The sequence below is a fragment of the Balaenoptera acutorostrata genome, chromosome 7, assembly GCF_949987535.1.
Source record: "Balaenoptera acutorostrata chromosome 7, mBalAcu1.1, whole genome shotgun sequence".
Classification (NCBI taxonomy): Eukaryota; Metazoa; Chordata; class Mammalia; order Artiodactyla; family Balaenopteridae; genus Balaenoptera; species Balaenoptera acutorostrata.
The window spans coordinates 91,425,205-91,443,694 of NC_080070.1; positions in this window are offsets into that span (position 1 = coordinate 91,425,205).

Here is an 18,490-nt window from a genome sequence, read left to right on the forward strand (position 1 = left end):
AGGAGCTGCGTTTAAAAGGAAATATTGAGGTACCATTCAATCCAGCAGGCACACCAATGGGCCTCTCACCTGAGAAGACCAGAATGAAGAAGACCCGGGCTGCAAAAGCTGCACTGCAGCCTTATTCACAATAGACAAGACAGTGAAGCTACCAAAATGTCCATCAACAGATGAAAGGATAAAGAAGAAGTGGTCCATGTACACAATGAATACTAGCTATGGAAAACAATGAAACACTGCTCTTTGAGGCACCATAGATGATCTTGGAGATAATCACAGAACACGAGGTAAGTCGGAAAGCAAAAGTCCTATATCCTATGATATCACTTATAGGCGTTATCTAATAACTGACACAAATGAACTTATTTCCACAGAGAAAGTCAATCACAGACTTATTAAAAAAACTATGCTTATCTAAAAGGAAAGGTGGGGGAATGGGTAAATGAAGATTAGCATTACCATATGTATACAAATACATATTATATACATATATCAAAGAGACCGACCATATAGCAAGGAAGGATTACGGAACACTCTGTAATAATTTACACGGGAAGAGGATCTCTACATAAATAGGTATATAGAATATGTAGATGAACCAGAGTGTGTACACCTTGGACAAGCAACATTCTCACCATTACCCCAATTGAAAAAATTAAAACAACGAACTAGGAGTAAGGAGACATAAACTTATGGGGGGTTTTCCTGGCACATTCCATCCAAATTTAAAACCTAGGCAAACAACTTCCAGAATGGCTCTGCTGCCCTAGTACCCAGATTTGGGAATGGAGAAATGCTGCATCCTTGTGGCCGTTTCCCACAACAGCAGCTTTAAACCCACTGCAAAAGGTCACTAAATATTCACCAATTGCAGGTCTGTAAATGACACCGGCCCTCCAAAAAATACTGAGGTCGAAAATCGACCCAAAAATTCTAGAGTGCCACCTTCCAAAGAGAAAATTTGAAGAGGTATATTATACTCACACATTTTTTCTTTTTTCTTTTAACAGAAAAGGAAAAGGCGTGGAAAAATAATGAATTGTAGGAATTTTTACAGACATGTAAACCCAAATTACAAAAACCTATCAGCTCACACCAGTCAGAATGGCCATCAACAAAAATGCTGCAAACAATAAATGCTGACGTGATTGTGGACAAATGCGTACCCTCGATTCTAAGGGGGACGTGGTAAGAGCCACTAATGAAAGCACAATTGAGGTGCCTTGAAAAGGTCAACGTTGAGCTACCATACCAGTCAATCAATCAAACCCACTGCTGGGTCTATCACCTGAGAAAATAAAAATCAAAAATCACAGGCTGGCAATCCTGCACTCCAGCAATATTTACCATAGGCAACACTTGGAAGCAACGAAAATGTCCATCAACAGAGGAACGCACCAAGAAGAAGTGGTCCATGTACACACTGGAATATTAGCCATGGAAAACATGGAAGCACTGCTCTTTGAGGCACCATAGATGAGCCTGGAGATAATCACAAAACATGAAGTAGGTCGGAAAGCAAAAGACCTATAGCCTATATTATCACTTATGGCATTATCTAATAACTGACACAGATGAACATATTTCCAAAGAGAAAGACACTCACAGGCTTAGAAAACAAACTATGCTATCGAAAAGGAAAGGAGGGGGGAAATTGAGAAATGAAGATTAGTGTCACTATACATATACAAATACATATTATATACATGTATCAAAAAGACCGAACATATAGCAAGGGAGGTCGACGGAACACTGTAATATTTTACATGGGAAGAGGATCTGTACATTAATAGACATACATAATGTACAAATGAACCAGATTGTGTACACCTAGGACAAACAATATTCTAAACTTTACCCAGATTTAAAAAAAAATGTAAAAACCAAGAAGAAGTAATGAGACATAAACTTATGGGGATTTCTCCTGGCAAATTCCATCCTAATTTACAACCTAGGACAATGACTTCCAGAAAGGCTCTGCTGCCCTAGTACCCAGATTGGGGAATGGAGAAATGCTACCTCCTTGTGGCCGTTTCCCACAACAGCAGCTTTGAACTCACTGCAAAAGTCACTAAATTTTCACCAACTTGCAGTTCTGTAAATGACACCTGCCCTCCAGAACATTTCTGGGGTCAAAAATCGACCAAAAATTTCAGAAGAGGGCAACCTTCGAAGAAGACAATTTCAAGAGCTATATTGTACTCACGGTTTTTTCTTTTAAGAAAAAGGCATAGGAATATGATGAATTTTAAAAAGTTTAATGACATGCATAGCCATATTACAAAAACCTATCAGCTCACAGCAGTCAGAATGGCCATTAGGAAAAATGCTGCAAAAAATAAATGGTGAAGGGAGTGTGGAGAAATGCGTACCCTCGGTTGTAAGGGGGGGCATGTAAAGAGCCACTAAAGAAAACACAATGTAGGTGCTTTGAAAAGGGAAACATTGAGCTACCGGTCAATCAATCACAACCACTGCTTGGCCTATCACCTGAGAAAATGAGAATCAAAAAGTCACAGGCTGGCAAACCTGTACGCCAGCAAGATTAACCATAGCCAGCACTTGGAAGCAATGAAAATGTCCATCAACCGAGGAATGCACCAAGAAGTGGTCCACGTACACAATGGAATATTACTCTAATAATAAATATACATTAAATTTAAAAACAAACAAAAGCAAGGAGACATCAACATTTGTGGGTTTACCCGGGCACGTTGCACTCTAATTTATAACTGAAGAACACCACTGGCCGGTAGGTCTGTTTCCCTAGTACCAGCAAGGGGAACGAAGAAAGGCTGCCGCTCTCTGGCCGTTACCTGCAAAAGCAGATTTAAAGCCTGAGCTAATGGTCACTTCATATGAACAAGTACTGCAGGGCTGTAAATGAAACCTGCCCTCAAAATGTCTTGAGGGAGAAAATGGCCAAAATATTTCCAATGGTGACACATACTTTAAGAAAACACTTTGAAGAAATAAGCTCTAATCACAGCTGGAAAAATAAAAAGGACATGTCTTAAAGCTCAATTTCAACGCATTATGAGACACATGCAAATGCAACCACAAAGAGGTATCAGCTCACACCACTCAGAATAACCATCAGCAAAAACTACAAAGAATAAATGCTGAAGGTGCTGGGAAGAAATACATACCCTGCACTTTAAGTGGGACCTAACCTGGAAAGAGCCACTAAGGAGAACAGAATAGAGGTGCCTTTAAAAGGTAAACATTGAGCTACCATATGATCCAGCAGACCTATTCCTGGACCTATAAACTAAGAAGACAGAATTGGAAGGACACAGGCACGCAAATCTGCATTGCCTAGTATTACAATAGCCAAGATATGGAAGTAACCAAAAAGTCCACAGACAGATGGGTGGACAAAGAAGAACTGCTACCTGTACAGATGGAATATGAGCTAGTGAAAAAATGAAACAATGCCATTTGCAGCACCATAGATGAGTCTAGAAGTAATCACGCAACTTGGAGTAAGTGAGAAGGCAAAAGACACATATCCTATCATATCACATATAGGTGTTACCTAGAAAATGATACAAACAAAGATATTTCCACAGAGAAACACTATCATAGATTCATTAAAAAAACTTATGCTTCACCAACTGGAAAGGTGTGAGGATTGGATACATTACCATATTGAGGGTAACAGAGAGATACAAACACATGTGAAATATAGAATCACCAAAGACCTACGCAATACCAAGAGAAGACTACTCAACATTGTGTCATAAGCTACGTGGGAAAAGGATCCGAAGAAGAATAGATATATGTATATGTGTGAAAGAACCACATCTTGCACACCTAGAGCAAACAAAACATTGTAATCAAGTTTGCTGTGATAAAAAATAAAAATTAAGTTAAAAATACGAACAAGAAGTAATGAGACATAAACTTAAAGGGCTTTTTCCTCGCACATTCCATTCTAATTTAAAACCTAAAACACCACTTCCAGTAAGGCTCTGTTGCCCTAGTAACCAGATTTGGTAAAGGAGAAATGCTGCCGCCTTCTGGCCGATTCCCGCAACAGCAGCTTTTAACCCACAACTAATGGTCACTTACCATTCACAAGGACTCAGGGCTGTAAAGGACACCTGCCCTCAAAATTGTGCTGAAGTAGGGAATGGAGAAAAAAATTCAAAACAGACAAAATTTTCAAGAAGATAGTATGAAGAGGTAAGTTTTCCTCACTGTCTTTTTTAAAAAAAGAAAATGGATAAAAGCTCCACCTCAGGAAGTATTAGACTCTTGCAATCTAATCTACAAAATGTTTTCAACTCAAACCAGTCGAATGACCATTGGCAAAAAGTGTACAAACAATAAATGCTGAAGAGGTTTTAGAGAAATGTGTACCCTCTAGCTGCTGGTGAGATGTAAAGGGGTTAACCGCCAATAATGAGAACAGAAAGGAGCTGCGTTTAAAAGGAAATATTGAGGTACCATTCAATCCAGCAGGCACACCAATGGGCCTCTCACCTGAGAAGACCAGAATGAAGAAGACCCGGGCTGCAAAAGCTGCACTGCAGCCTTATTCACAATAGACAAGACAGTGAAGCTACCAAAATGTCCATCAACAGATGAAAGGATAAAGAAGAAGTGGTCCATGTACACAATGAATACTAGCTATGGAAAACAATGAACCACTGCTCTTTGAGGCACCATAGATGATCTTGGAGATAATCACAGAACACGAGGTAAGTCGGAAAGCAAAAGTCCTATATCCTATGATATCACTTATAGGCGTTATCTAATAACTGACACAAATGAACTTATTTCCACAGAGAAAGTCAATCACAGACTTATTAAAAAACTATGCTTATCTAAAAGGAAAGGTGGGGGAATGGGTAAATGAAGATTAGCATTACCATATGTATACAAATACATATTATATACATATATCAAAGAGACCGACCATATAGCAAGGAAGGATTACGGAACACTCTGTAATAATTTACACGGGAAGAGGATCTCTACATAAATAGGTATATAGAATATGTAGATGAACCAGAGTGTGTACACCTTGGACAAGCAACATTCTCACCATTACCCCAATTGAAAAAATTAAAACAACGAACTAGGAGTAAGGAGACATAAACTTATGGGGGGTTTTCCTGGCACATTCCATCCAAATTTAAAACCTAGGCAAACAACTTCCAGAATGGCTCTGCTGCCCTAGTACCCAGATTTGGGAATGGAGACATGCTGCATCCTTGTGGCCGTTTCCCACAACAGCAGCTTTAAACCCACTGCAAAAGGTCAATAAATATTCACCAATTGCAGGTCTGTAAATGACACCGGCCCTCCAAAAAATACTGAGGTCGAAAATCGACCCAAAAATTCTAGAGTGCCACCTTCCAAAGAGAAAATTTGAAGAGGTATATTATACTCACACATTTTTTCTTTTTTCTTTTAACAGAAAAGGAAAAGGCGTGGAAAAATGATGAATTGTAGGAATTTTTACAGACATGTAAACCCAAATTACAAAAACCTATCAGCTCACACCAGTCAGAATGGCCATCAACAAAAATGCTGCAAACAATAACTGCTGACGTGATTGTGGAGAAATGCGTACCCTCGATTCTAAGGGGGACGTGGTAAGAGCCACTAATGAAAGCACAATTGAGGTGCCTTGAAAAGGTCAACGTTGAGCTACCATACCAGTCAATCAATCAAACCCACTGCTGGGTCTATCACCTGAGAAAATGAAAATCAAAAATCACAGTCTGGCAATCCTGCACTCCAGCAATATTTACCATAGGCAACACTTGGAAGCAACGAAAATGTCCATCAACAGAGGAACGCACCAAGAAGAAGTGGTCCATGTACACACTGGAATATTAGCCATGGAAAACATGGAAGCACTGCTCTTTGAGGCACCATAGATGAGCCTGGAGATAATCACAAAACATGAAGTAGGTCGTAAAGCAAAAGACCTATAGCCTATATTATCACTTATGGCATTATCTAATAACTGACACAGATGAACATATTTCCAAAGAGAAAGACACTCACAGGCTTAGAAAACAAACTATGCTATCGAAAAGGAAAGGAGGGGGGAAATTGAGAAATGAAGATTAGTGTCACTATACATATACAAATACATATTATATACATGTATCAAAAAGACCGAACATATAGCAAGGGAGGTCGACGGAACACTGGAATATTTTACATGGGAAGAGGATCTGTACATTAATAGACATACATAATGTACAAATGAACCAGATTGTGTACACCTAGGAGAAACAATATTCTAAACTTTACCCAGATTTAAAAAAAAATGTAAAAACCAAGAAGAAGTAATGAGACATAAACTTATGGGGATTTCTCCTGGCCAATTCCATCCTAATTTACAACCTAGGACAATGACTTCCAGAAAGGCTCTGCTGCCCTAGTACCCAGATTGGGGAATGGAGAAATGCTACCTCCTTGTGGCCGTTTCCCACAACAGCAGCTTTGAACTCACTGCAAAAGTCACTAAATTTTCACCAACTTGCAGTTCTGTAAATGACACCTGCCCTCCAGAACATTTCTGGGGTCAAAAATCGACCAAAAATTTCAGAAGAGGGCAACCTTCGAAGAAGACAATTTCAAGAGCTATATTGTACTCACGGTTTTTTCTTTTAAGAAAAAGGCATAGGAATATGATGAATTTTAAAAATTTTAATGACATGCATAGCCATATTACAAAAACCTATCAGCTCACAGCAGTCAGAATGACCATTAGGAAAAATGCTGCAAAAAATAAATGGTGAAGGGAGTGTGGAGAAATGCGTACCCTCGGTTGTAAGGGGGGCATGTAAAGAGCCACTAAAGAAAACACAATGTAGGTGCTTTGAAAAGGGAAACATTGAGCTACCGGTCAATCAATCACAACCACTGCTTGGCCTATCACCTGAGAAAATGAGAATCAAAAAGTCACAGGCTGGCAAACCTGTACACCAGCAAGATTAACCATAGCCAGCACTTGGAAGCAATGAAAATGTCCATCAACCGAGGAATGCACCAAGAAGTGGTCCACGTACACAATGGAATATTACTCTAATAATAAATATAAATTAAATTTAAAAACAAACAAAAGCAAGGAGACATCAACATTTGTGGGTTTACCCGGGCACGTTGCACTCTAATTTATAACCGAAGAACACCACTGGCCGGTAGGTCTGTTTCCCTAGTACCAGCAAGGGGAACGAAGAAAGGCTGCCGCTCTCTGGCCATTACCTGCAAAAGCAGATTTAAAGCCTGAGCTAATGGTCACTTCATATGAACAAGTACTGCAGGGCTGTAAATGAAACCTGCCCTCAAAATGTCTTGAGGGAGAAAATGGCCAAAATATTTCCAATGGTGACACATACTTTAAGAAAACACTTTGAAGAAATAAGCTCTAATCACAGCTGGAAAAATAAAAAGGACATGTCTTAAAGCTCAATTTCAACGCATTATGAGACACATGCAAATGCAACCACAAAGAGGTATCAGCTCACACCACTCAGAATAACCATCAGCAAAAACTACAAAGAATCAATGCTGAAGGTGCTGGGAAGAAATACATACCCTCCACTTTAAGTGGGACCTAACCTGGAAAGAGCCACTAAGGAGAACAGAATAGAGGTGCCTTTAAAAGGTAAACATTGAGCTACCATATGATCCAGCAGACCTATTCCTGGACCTATAAACTAAGAAGACAGAATTGGAAGGACACAGGCACGCAAATCTGCATTGCCTAGTATTACAATAGCCAAGATATGGAAGTAACCAAAAAGTCCACAGACAGATGGGTGGACAAAGAAGAACTGCTACCTGTACAGATGGAATATGAGCTAGTGAAAAAATGAAACAATGCCATTTGCAGCACCATAGATGAGTCTAGAAGTAATCACGCAACTTGGAGTAAGTGAGAAGGCAAAAGACACATATCCTATCATATCACATATAGGTGTTACCTAGAAAATGATACAAACAAAGATATTTCCACAGAGAAACACTATCATAGATTCATTAAAAAAACTTATGCTTCACCAACTGGAAAGGTGTGAGGATTGGATACATTACCATATTGAGGTTAACAGAGAGATACAAACACATGTGAAATATAGAATCACCAAAGACCTACGCAATACCAAGAGAAGACTACTCAACATTGTGTCATAAGCTACGTGGGAAAAGGATCCGAAGAAGAATAGATATATGTATATGTGTGAAAGAACCACATCTTGCACACCTAGAGCAAACAAAACATTGTAATCAAGTTTGCTGTGATAAAAAATAAAAATTAAGTTAAAAATACGAACAAGAAGTAATGAGACATAAACTTAAAGGGCTTTTTCCTCGCACATTCCATTCTAATTTAAAACCTAAAACACCACTTCCAGTAAGGCTCTGTTGCCCTAGTAACCAGATTTGGTAAAGGAGAAATGCTGCCGCCTTCTGGCCGATTCCCGCAACAGCAGCTTTTAACCCACAACTAATGGTCACTTACCATTCACAAGGACTCAGGGCTGTAAAGGACACCTGCCCTCAAAATTGTGCTGAAGTAGGGAATGGAGAAAAAAATTCAAAACAGACAAAATTTTCAAGAAAATAGTATGAAGAGGTAAGTTTTCCTCACTGTCTTTTTTAAAAAAAGAAAATGGATAAAAGCTCCACCTCAGGAAGTATTAGACTCTTGCAATCTAATCTACAAAATGTTTTCAACTCAAACCAGTCGAATGACCATTGGCAAAAAGTGTACAAACAATAAATGCTGAAGAGGTTTTAGAGAAATGTGTACCCTCTAGCTGCTGGTGAGATGTAAAGGGGTTAACCGCCAATAATGAGAACAGAAAGGAGCTGCGTTTAAAAGGAAATATTGAGGTACCATTCAATCCAGCAGGCACACCAATGGGCCTCTCACCTGAGAAGACCAGAATGAAGACGACCCGGGCTGCAAAAGCTGCACTGCAGCCTTATTCACAATAGACAAGACAGTGAAGCTACCAAAATGTCAATCAACAGATGAAAGGATAAAGAAGAAGTGGTCCATGTACACAATGAATACTAGCTATGGAAAACAATGAACCACTGCTCTTTGAGGAACCATAGATGATCTTGGAGATAATCACAGAACACGAGGTAAGTCGGAAAGCAAAAGTCCTATATCCTATGATATCACTTATAGGCGTTATCTAATAACTGACACAAATGAACTTATTTCCACAGAGAAAGTCAATCACAGACTTATTAAAAAAACTATGCTTGTCTAAAAGGAAAGGTGGGGGAATGGGTAAATGAAGATTAGCATTACCATATGTATACAAATACATATTATATACATATATCAAAGAGACCGACCATATAGCAAGGAAGGATTACGGAACACTCTGTAATAATTTACACGGGAAGAGGATCTCTACATAAATAGGTATATAGAATATGTAGATGAACCAGAGTGTGTACACCTTGGACAAGCAACATTCTCACCATTACCCCAATTGAAAAAATTAAAACAACGAACTAGGAGTAAGGAGACATAAACTTATGGGGGGTTTTCCTGGCACATTCCATCCAAATTTAAAACCTAGGCAAACAACTTCCAGAATGGCTCTGCTGCCCTAGTACCCAGATTTGGGAATGGAGAAATGCTGCATCCTTGTGGCCGTTTCCCACAACAGCAGCTTTAAACCCACTGCAAAAGGTCACTAAATATTCACCAATTGCAGGTCTGTAAATGACACCGGCCCTCCAAAAAATACTGAGGTCGAAAATCGACCCAAAAATTCTAGAGTGCCACCTTCCAAAGAGAAAATTTGAAGAGGTATATTATACTCACACATTTTTTCTTTTTTCTTTTAACAGAAAAGGAAAAGGCGTGGAAAAATGATGAATTGTAGGAATTTTTACAGACATGTAAACCCAAATTACAAAAACCTATCAGCTCACACCAGTCAGAATGGCCATCAACAAAAATGCTGCAAACAATAAATGCTGACGTGATTGTGGACAAATGCGTACCCTCGATTCTAAGGGGGACGTGGTAAGAGCCACTAATGAAAGCACAATTGAGGTGCCTTGAAAAGGTCAACGTTGAGCTACCATACCAGTCAATCAATCAAACCCACTGCTGGGTCTATCACCTGAGAAAATGAAAATCAAAAATCACAGGCTGGCAATCCTGCACTCCAGCAATATTTACCATAGGCAACACTTGGAAGCAACGAAAATGTCCATCAACAGAGGAACGCACCAAGAAGAAGTGGTCCATGTACACACTGGAATATTAGCCATGGAAAACATGGAAGCACTGCTCTTTGAGGCACCATAGATGAGCCTGGAGATAATCACAAAACATGAAGTAGGTCGGAAAGCAAAAGACCTATAGCCTATATTATCACTTATGGCATTATCTAATAACTGACACAGATGAACATATTTCCAAAGAGAAAGACACTCACAGGCTTAGAAAACAAACTATGCTATCGAAAAGGAAAGGAGGGGGGAAATTGAGAAATGAAGATTAGTGTCACTATACATATACAAATACATATTATATACATGTATCAAAAAGACCGAACATATAGCAAGGGAGGTCGACGGAACACTGGAATATTTTACATGGGAAGAGGATCTGTACATTAATAGACATACATAATGTACAAATGAACCAGATTGTGTACACCTAGGAGAAACAATATTCTAAACTTTACCCAGATTTAAAAAAAAATGTAAAAACCAAGAAGAAGTAATGAGACATAAACTTATGGGGATTTCTCCTGGCCAATTCCATCCTAATTTACAACCTAGGACAATGACTTCCAGAAAGGCTCTGCTGCCCTAGTACCCAGATTGGGGAATGGAGAAATGCTACCTCCTTGTGGCCGTTTCCCACAACAGCAGCTTTGAACTCACTGCAAAAGTCACTAAATTTTCACCAACTTGCAGTTCTGTAAATGACACCTGCCCTCCAGAACATTTCTGGGGTCAAAAATCGACCAAAAATTTCAGAAGAGGGCAACCTTCGAAGAAGACAATTTCAAGAGCTATATTGTACTCACGGTTTTTTCTTTTAAGAAAAAGGCATAGGAATATGATGAATTTTAAAAATTTTAATGACATGCATAGCCATATTACAAAAACCTATCAGCTCACAGCAGTCAGAATGGCCATTAGGAAAAATGCTGCAAAAAATAAATGGTGAAGGGAGTGTGGAGAAATGCGTACCCTCGGTTGTAAGGGGGGGCATGTAAAGAGCCACTAAAGAAAACACAATGTAGGTGCTTTGAAAAGGGAAACATTGAGCTACCGGTCAATCAATCACAACCACTGCTTGGCCTATCACCTGAGAAAATGAGAATCAAAAAGTCACAGGCTGGCAAACCTGTACGCCAGCAAGATTAACCATAGCCAGCACTTGGAAGCAATGAAAATGTCCGTCAACCGAGGAATGCACCAAGAAGTGGTCCACGTACACAATGGAATATTACTCTAATAATAAATATAAATTAAATTTAAAAACAAACAAAAGCAAGGAGACATCAACCTTTGTGGGTTTACCCGGGCACGTTGCACTCTAATTTATAACCGAAGAACACCACTGGCCGGTAGGTCTGTTTCCCTAGTACCAGCAAGGGGAACGTAGAAAGGCTGCCGCTCTCTGGCCGTTACCTGCAAAAGCAGGTTTAAAGCCTGAGCTAATGGTCACTTCATATGAACAAGTACTGCAGGGCTGTAAATGAAACCTGCCCTCAAAATGTCTTGAGGGAGAAAATGGCCAAAATATTTCCAATGGTGACACATACTTTAAGAAAACACTTTGAAGAAATAAGCTCTAATCACAGCTGGAAAAATAAAAAGGACATGTCTTAAAGCTCAATTTCAACGCATTATGAGACACATGCAAATGCAACCACAAAGAGGTATCAGCTCACACCACTCAGAATAACCATCAGCAAAAAGTACAAAGAATAAATGCTGAAGGTGCTGGGAAGAAATACATACCCTGCACTTTAAGTGGGACCTAACCTGGAAAGAGCCACTAAGGAGAACAGAATAGAGGTGCCTTTAAAAGGTAAACATTGAGCTACCATATGATCCAGCAGACCTATTCCTGGACCTATAAACTAAGAAGACAGAATTGGAAGGACACAGGCACGCAAATCTGCATTGCCTAGTATTACAATAGCCAAGATATGGAAGTTACCAAAAAGTCCACCGACAGATGGGTGGACAAAGAAGAACTGTTACCTGTACAGATGGAATATGAGCTAGTGAAAAAATGAAACAATGCCACTTGCAGCACCATAGATGAGTCTAGAAGTAATCACGCAACTTGGAGTAAGTGAGAAGGCAAAAGACACATATCCTATCATATCACATATAGGTGTTACCTAGAAAATGATACAAACAAAGATATTTCCACAGAGAAACACTATCATAGATTCATTAAAAAAACTTATGCTTCACCAACTGGAAAGGTGTGAGGATTGGATACATTACCATATTGAGGTTAACAGAGAGATACAAACACATGTGAAATATAGAATCACCAAAGACCTACGCAATACCAAGAGAAGACTACTCAACATTGTGTCATAAGCTACGTGGGAAAAGGATCCGAAGAAGAATAGATATATGTATATGTGTGAAAGAACCACATCTTGCACACCTAGAGCAAACAAAACATTGTAATCAAGTTTGCTGTGATAAAAAATAAAAATTAAGTTAAAAATACGAACAAGAAGTAATGAGACATAAACTTAAAGGGCTTTTTCCTCGCACATTCCATTCTAATTTAAAACCTAAAACACCACTTCCAGTAAGGCTCTGTTGCCCTAGTAACCAGATTTGGTAAAGGAGAAATGCTGCCGCCTTCTGGCCGATTCCCGCAACAGCAGCTTTTAACCCACAACTAATGGTCACTTACCATTCACAAGGACTCAGGGCTGTAAAGGACACCTGCCCTCAAAATTGTGCTGAAGTAGGGAATGGAGAAAAAAATTCAAAACAGACAAAATTTTCAAAAAGATAGTATGAAGAGGTAAGTTTTCCTCACTGTCTTTTTTAAAAAAAGAAAATGGATAAAAGCTCCACCTCAGGAAGTATTAGACTCTTGCAATCTAATCTACAAAATGTTTTCAACTCAAACCAGTCGAATGACCATTGGCAAAAAGTGTACAAACAATAAATGCTGAAGAGGTTTTAGAGAAATGTGTACCCTCTAGCTGCCGGTGAGATGTAAAGGGGTTAACCGCCAATAATGAGAACAGAAAGGAGCTGCGTTTAAAAGGAAATATTGAGGTACCATTCAATCCAGCAGGCACACCAATGGGCCTCTCACCTGAGAAGACCAGAATGAAGAAGACCCGGGCTGCAAAAGCTGCACTGCAGCCTTATTCACAATAGACAAGACAGTGAAGCTACCAAAATGTCCATCAACAGATGAAAGGATAAAGAAGAAGTGGTCCATGTACACAATGAATACTAGCTATGGAAAACAATGAAACACTGCTCTTTGAGGCACCATAGATGATCTTGGAGATAATCACAGAACACGAGGTAAGTCGGAAAGCAAAAGTCCTATATCCTATGATATCACTTATAGGCGTTATCTAATAACTGACACAAATGAACTTATTTCCACAGAGAAAGTCAATCACAGACTTATTAAAAAAACTATGCTTATCTAAAAGGAAAGGTGGGGGAATGGGTAAATGAAGATTAGCATTACCATATGTATACAAATACATATTATATACATATATCAAAGAGACCGACCATATAGCAAGGAAGGATTACGGAACACTCTGTAATAATTTACACGGGAAGAGGATCTCTACATAAATAGGTATATAGAATATGTAGATGAACCAGAGTGTGTACACCTTGGACAAGCAACATTCTCACCATTACCCCAATTGAAAAAATTAAAACAACGAACTAGGAGTAAGGAGACATAAACTTATGGGGGGTTTTCCTGGCACATTCCATCCAAATTTAAAACCTAGGCAAACAACTTCCAGAATGGCTCTGCTGCCCTAGTACCCAGATTTGGGAATGGAGAAATGCTGCATCCTTGTGGCCGTTTCCCACAACAGCAGCTTTAAACCCACTGCAAAAGGTCACTAAATATTCACCAATTGCAGGTCTGTAAATGACACCGGCCCTCCAAAAAATACTGAGGTCGAAAATCGACCCAAAAATTCTAGAGTGCCACCTTCCAAAGAGAAAATTTGAAGAGGTATATTATACTCACACATTTTTTCTTTTTTCTTTTAACAGAAAAGGAAAAGGCGTGGAAAAATGATGAATTGTAGGAATTTTTACAGACATGTAAACCCAAATTACAAAAACCTATCAGCTCACACCAGTCAGAATGGCCACCAACAAAAATGCTGCAAACAATAAATGCTGACGTGATTGTGGAGAAATGCGTACCCTCGATTCTAAGGGGGACGTGGTAAGAGCCACTAATGAAAGCACAATTGAGGTGCCTTGAAAAGGTCAACGTTGAGCTACCATACCAGTCAATCAATCAAACCCACTGCTGGGTCTATCACCTGAGAAAATGAAAATCAAAAATCACAGTCTGGCAATCCTGCACTCCAGCAATATTTACCATAGGCAACACTTGGAAGCAACGAAAATGTCCATCAACAGAGGAACGCACCAAGAAGAAGTGGTCCATGTACACACTGGAATATTAGCCATGGAAAACATGGAAGCACTGCTCTTTGAGGCACCATAGATGAGCCTGGAGATAATCACAAAACATGAAGTAGGTCGTAAAGCAAAAGACCTATAGCCTATATTATCACTTATGGCATTATCTAATAACTGACACAGATGAACATATTTCCAAAGAGAAAGACACTCACAGGCTTAGAAAACAAACTATGCTATCGAAAAGGAAAGGAGGGGGGAAATTGAGAAATGAAGATTAGTGTCACTATACATATACAAATACATATTATATACATGTATCAAAAAGACCGAACATATAGCAAGGGAGGTCGACGGAACACTGTAATATTTTACATGGGAAGAGGATCTGTACATTAATAGACATACATAATGTACAAATGAACCAGATTGTGTACACCTAGGAGAAACAATATTCTAAACTTTACCCAGATTTAAAAAAAAATGTAAAAACCAAGAAGAAGTAATGAGACATAAACTTATGGGGATTTCTCCTGGCAAATTCCATCCTAATTTACAACCTAGGACAATGACTTCCAGAAAGGCTCTGCTGCCCTAGTACCCAGATTGGGGAATGGAGAAATGCTACCTCCTTGTGGCCGTTTCCCACAACAGCAGCTTTGAACGCACTGCAAAAGTCACTAAATTTTCACCAACTTGCAGTTCTGTAAATGACACCTGCCCTCCAGAAAATTTCTGGGGTCAAAAATCGACCGTAAATTTCAGAAGAGGGCAACCTTCGAAGAAGACAATTTCAAGAGCTATATTGTACTCACGGTTTTTTCTTTTAAGAAAAAGGCATAGGAATATGATGAATTTTAAAAATTTTAATGACATGCATAGCCATAGTACAAAAACCTATCAGCTCACAGCAGTCAGAATGGCCATTAGGAAAAATGCTGCAAAAAATAAATGGTGAAGGGAGTGTGGAGAAATGCGTACCCTCGGTTATAAGGGGGGGCATGTAAAGAGCCACTAAAGAAAACACAATGTAGGTGCTTTGAAAAGGGAAACATTGAGCTACCGGTCAATCAATCACAACCACTGCTTGGCCTATCACCTGAGAAAATGAGAATCAAAAAGTCACAGGCTGGCAAACCTGTACGCCAGCAAGATTAACCATAGCCAGCACTTGGAAGCAATGAAAATGTCCATCAACCGAGGAATGCACCAAGAAGTGGTCCACGTACACAATGGAATATTACTCTAATAATAAATATAAATTAAATTTAAAAACAAACAAAAGCAAGGAGACATCAACCTTTGTGGGTTTACCCGGGCACGTTGCACTCTAATTTATAACCGAAGAACACCACTGGCCGGTAGGTCTGTTTCCCTAGTACCAGCAAGGGGAACGTAGAAAGGCTGCCGCTCTCTGGCCGTTACCTGCAAAAGCAGGTTTAAAGCCTGAGCTAATGGTCACTTCATATGAACAAGTACTGCAGGGCTGTAAATGAAACCTGCCCTCAAAATGTCTTGAGGGAGAAAATGGCCAAAATATTTCCAATGGTGACACATACTTTAAGAAAACACTTTGAAGAAATAAGCTCTAATCACAGCTGGAAAAATAAAAAGGACATGTCTTAAAGCTCAATTTCAACGCATTATGAGACACATGCAAATGCAACCACAAAGAGGTATCAGCTCACACCACTCAGAATAACCATCAGCAAAAACTACAAAGAATAAATGCTGAAGGTGCTGGGAAGAAATACATACCTTGCACTTTAAGTGGGACCTAACCTGGAAAGAGCCACTAAGGAGAACAGAATAGAGGTGCCTTTAAAAGGTAAACATTGAGCTACCATATGATCCAGCAGACCTATTCCTGGACCTATAAACTAAGAAGACAGAATTGGAAGGACACAGGCACGCAAATCTGCATTGCCTAGTATTACAATAGCCAAGATATGGAAGTTACCAAAAAGTCCACCGACAGATGGGTGGACAAAGAAGAACTGTTACCTGTACAGATGGAATATGAGCTAGTGAAAAAATGAAACAATGCCATTTGCAGCACCATAGATGAGTCTAGAAGTAATCACGCAACTTGGAGTAAGTGAGAAGGCAAAAGACACATATCCTATCATATCACATATAGGTGTTACCTAGAAAATGATACAAACAAAGATATTTCCACAGAGAAACACTATCATAGATTCATTAAAAAAACTTATGCTTCACCAACTGGAAAGGTGTGAGGATTGGATACATTACCATATTGAGGTTAACAGAGAGATACAAACACATGTGAAATATAGAATCACCAAAGACCTACGCAATACCAAGAGAAGACTAGTCAACATTGTGTCATAAGCTACGTGGGAAAAGGATCCGAAGAAGAATAGATATATGTATATGTGTGAAAGAACCACATCTTGCACACCTAGAGCAAACAAAACATTGTAATCAAGTTTGCTGTGATAAAAAATAAAAATTAAGTTAAAAATACGAACAAGAAGTAATGAGACATAAACTTAAAGGGCTTCTTCCTCGCACATTCCATTCTAATTTAAAACCTAGAACACCACTTCCAGTAAGGCTCTGTTGCCCTAGTAACCAGATTTGGTAAAGGAGAAATGCTGCCGCCTTCTGGCCGATTCCCGCAAGAGCAGCTTTTAACCCACAGCTAATGGTCACTTACCATTCACAAGGACTCAGGGCTGTAAAGGACACCTGCCTTCAAAATTGTGCTGAGGTAGGGAATGGATAAAAAAAAATTCAAAACAGGCAAAATTTTCAAGAAGATAGTATGAAGAGGTAAGTTTTCCTCACTGTCTGTTCAAAAAAAGGAAAATGGATAAAAGCTCCACCTCAGGAAGTATTAGACTCTTGCAATCTAATCTACAAAATGTTTTCAACTCAAACCAGTCGAATGACCATTGGCAAAAAGTCTACAAACAATAAATGCTGAAGAGGTTTTAGAGAAATGTGTACCCTCTAGCTGCCGGTGAGATGTAAAGGGGTTAACCGCCAATAATGAGAACAGAAAGGAGCTGCGTTTAAAAGGAAATATTGAGGTACCATTCAATCCAGCAGGCACACCAATGGGCCTCTCACCTGAGAAGACCAGAATGAAGAAGACCCGGGCTGCAAAAGCTGCACTGCAGCCTTATTCACAATAGACAAGACAGTGAAGCTACCAAAATGTCCATCAACAGATGAAAGGATAAAGAAGAAGTGGTCCATGTACACAATGAATACTAGCTATGGAAAACAATGAAACACTGCTCTTTGAGGCACCATAGATGATCTTGGAGATAATCACAGAACACGAGGTAAGTCGGAAAGCAAAAGTCCTATATCCTATGATATCACTTATAGGCGTTATCTAATAACTGACACAAATGAACTTATTTCCACAGAGAAAGTCAATCACAGACTTATTAAAAAAACTATGCTTATCTAAAAGGAAAGGTGGGGGAATGGGTAAATGAAGATTAGCATTACCATATGTATACAAATACATATTATATACATATATCAAAGAGACCGACCATATAGCAAGGAAGGATTACGGAACACTCTGTAATAATTTACACGGGAAGAGGATCTCTACATAAATAGGTATATAGAATATGTAGATGAACCAAAGTGTGTACACCTTGGACAAGCAACATTCTCACCATTACCCCAATTGAAAAAATTAAAACAACGAACTAGGAGTAAGGAGACATAAACTTATGGGGGGTTTTCCTGGCACATTCCATCCAAATTTAAAACCTAGGCAAACAACTTCCAGAATGGCTCTGCTGCCCTAGTACCCAGATTTGGGAATGGAGAAATGCTGCATCCTTGTGGCCGT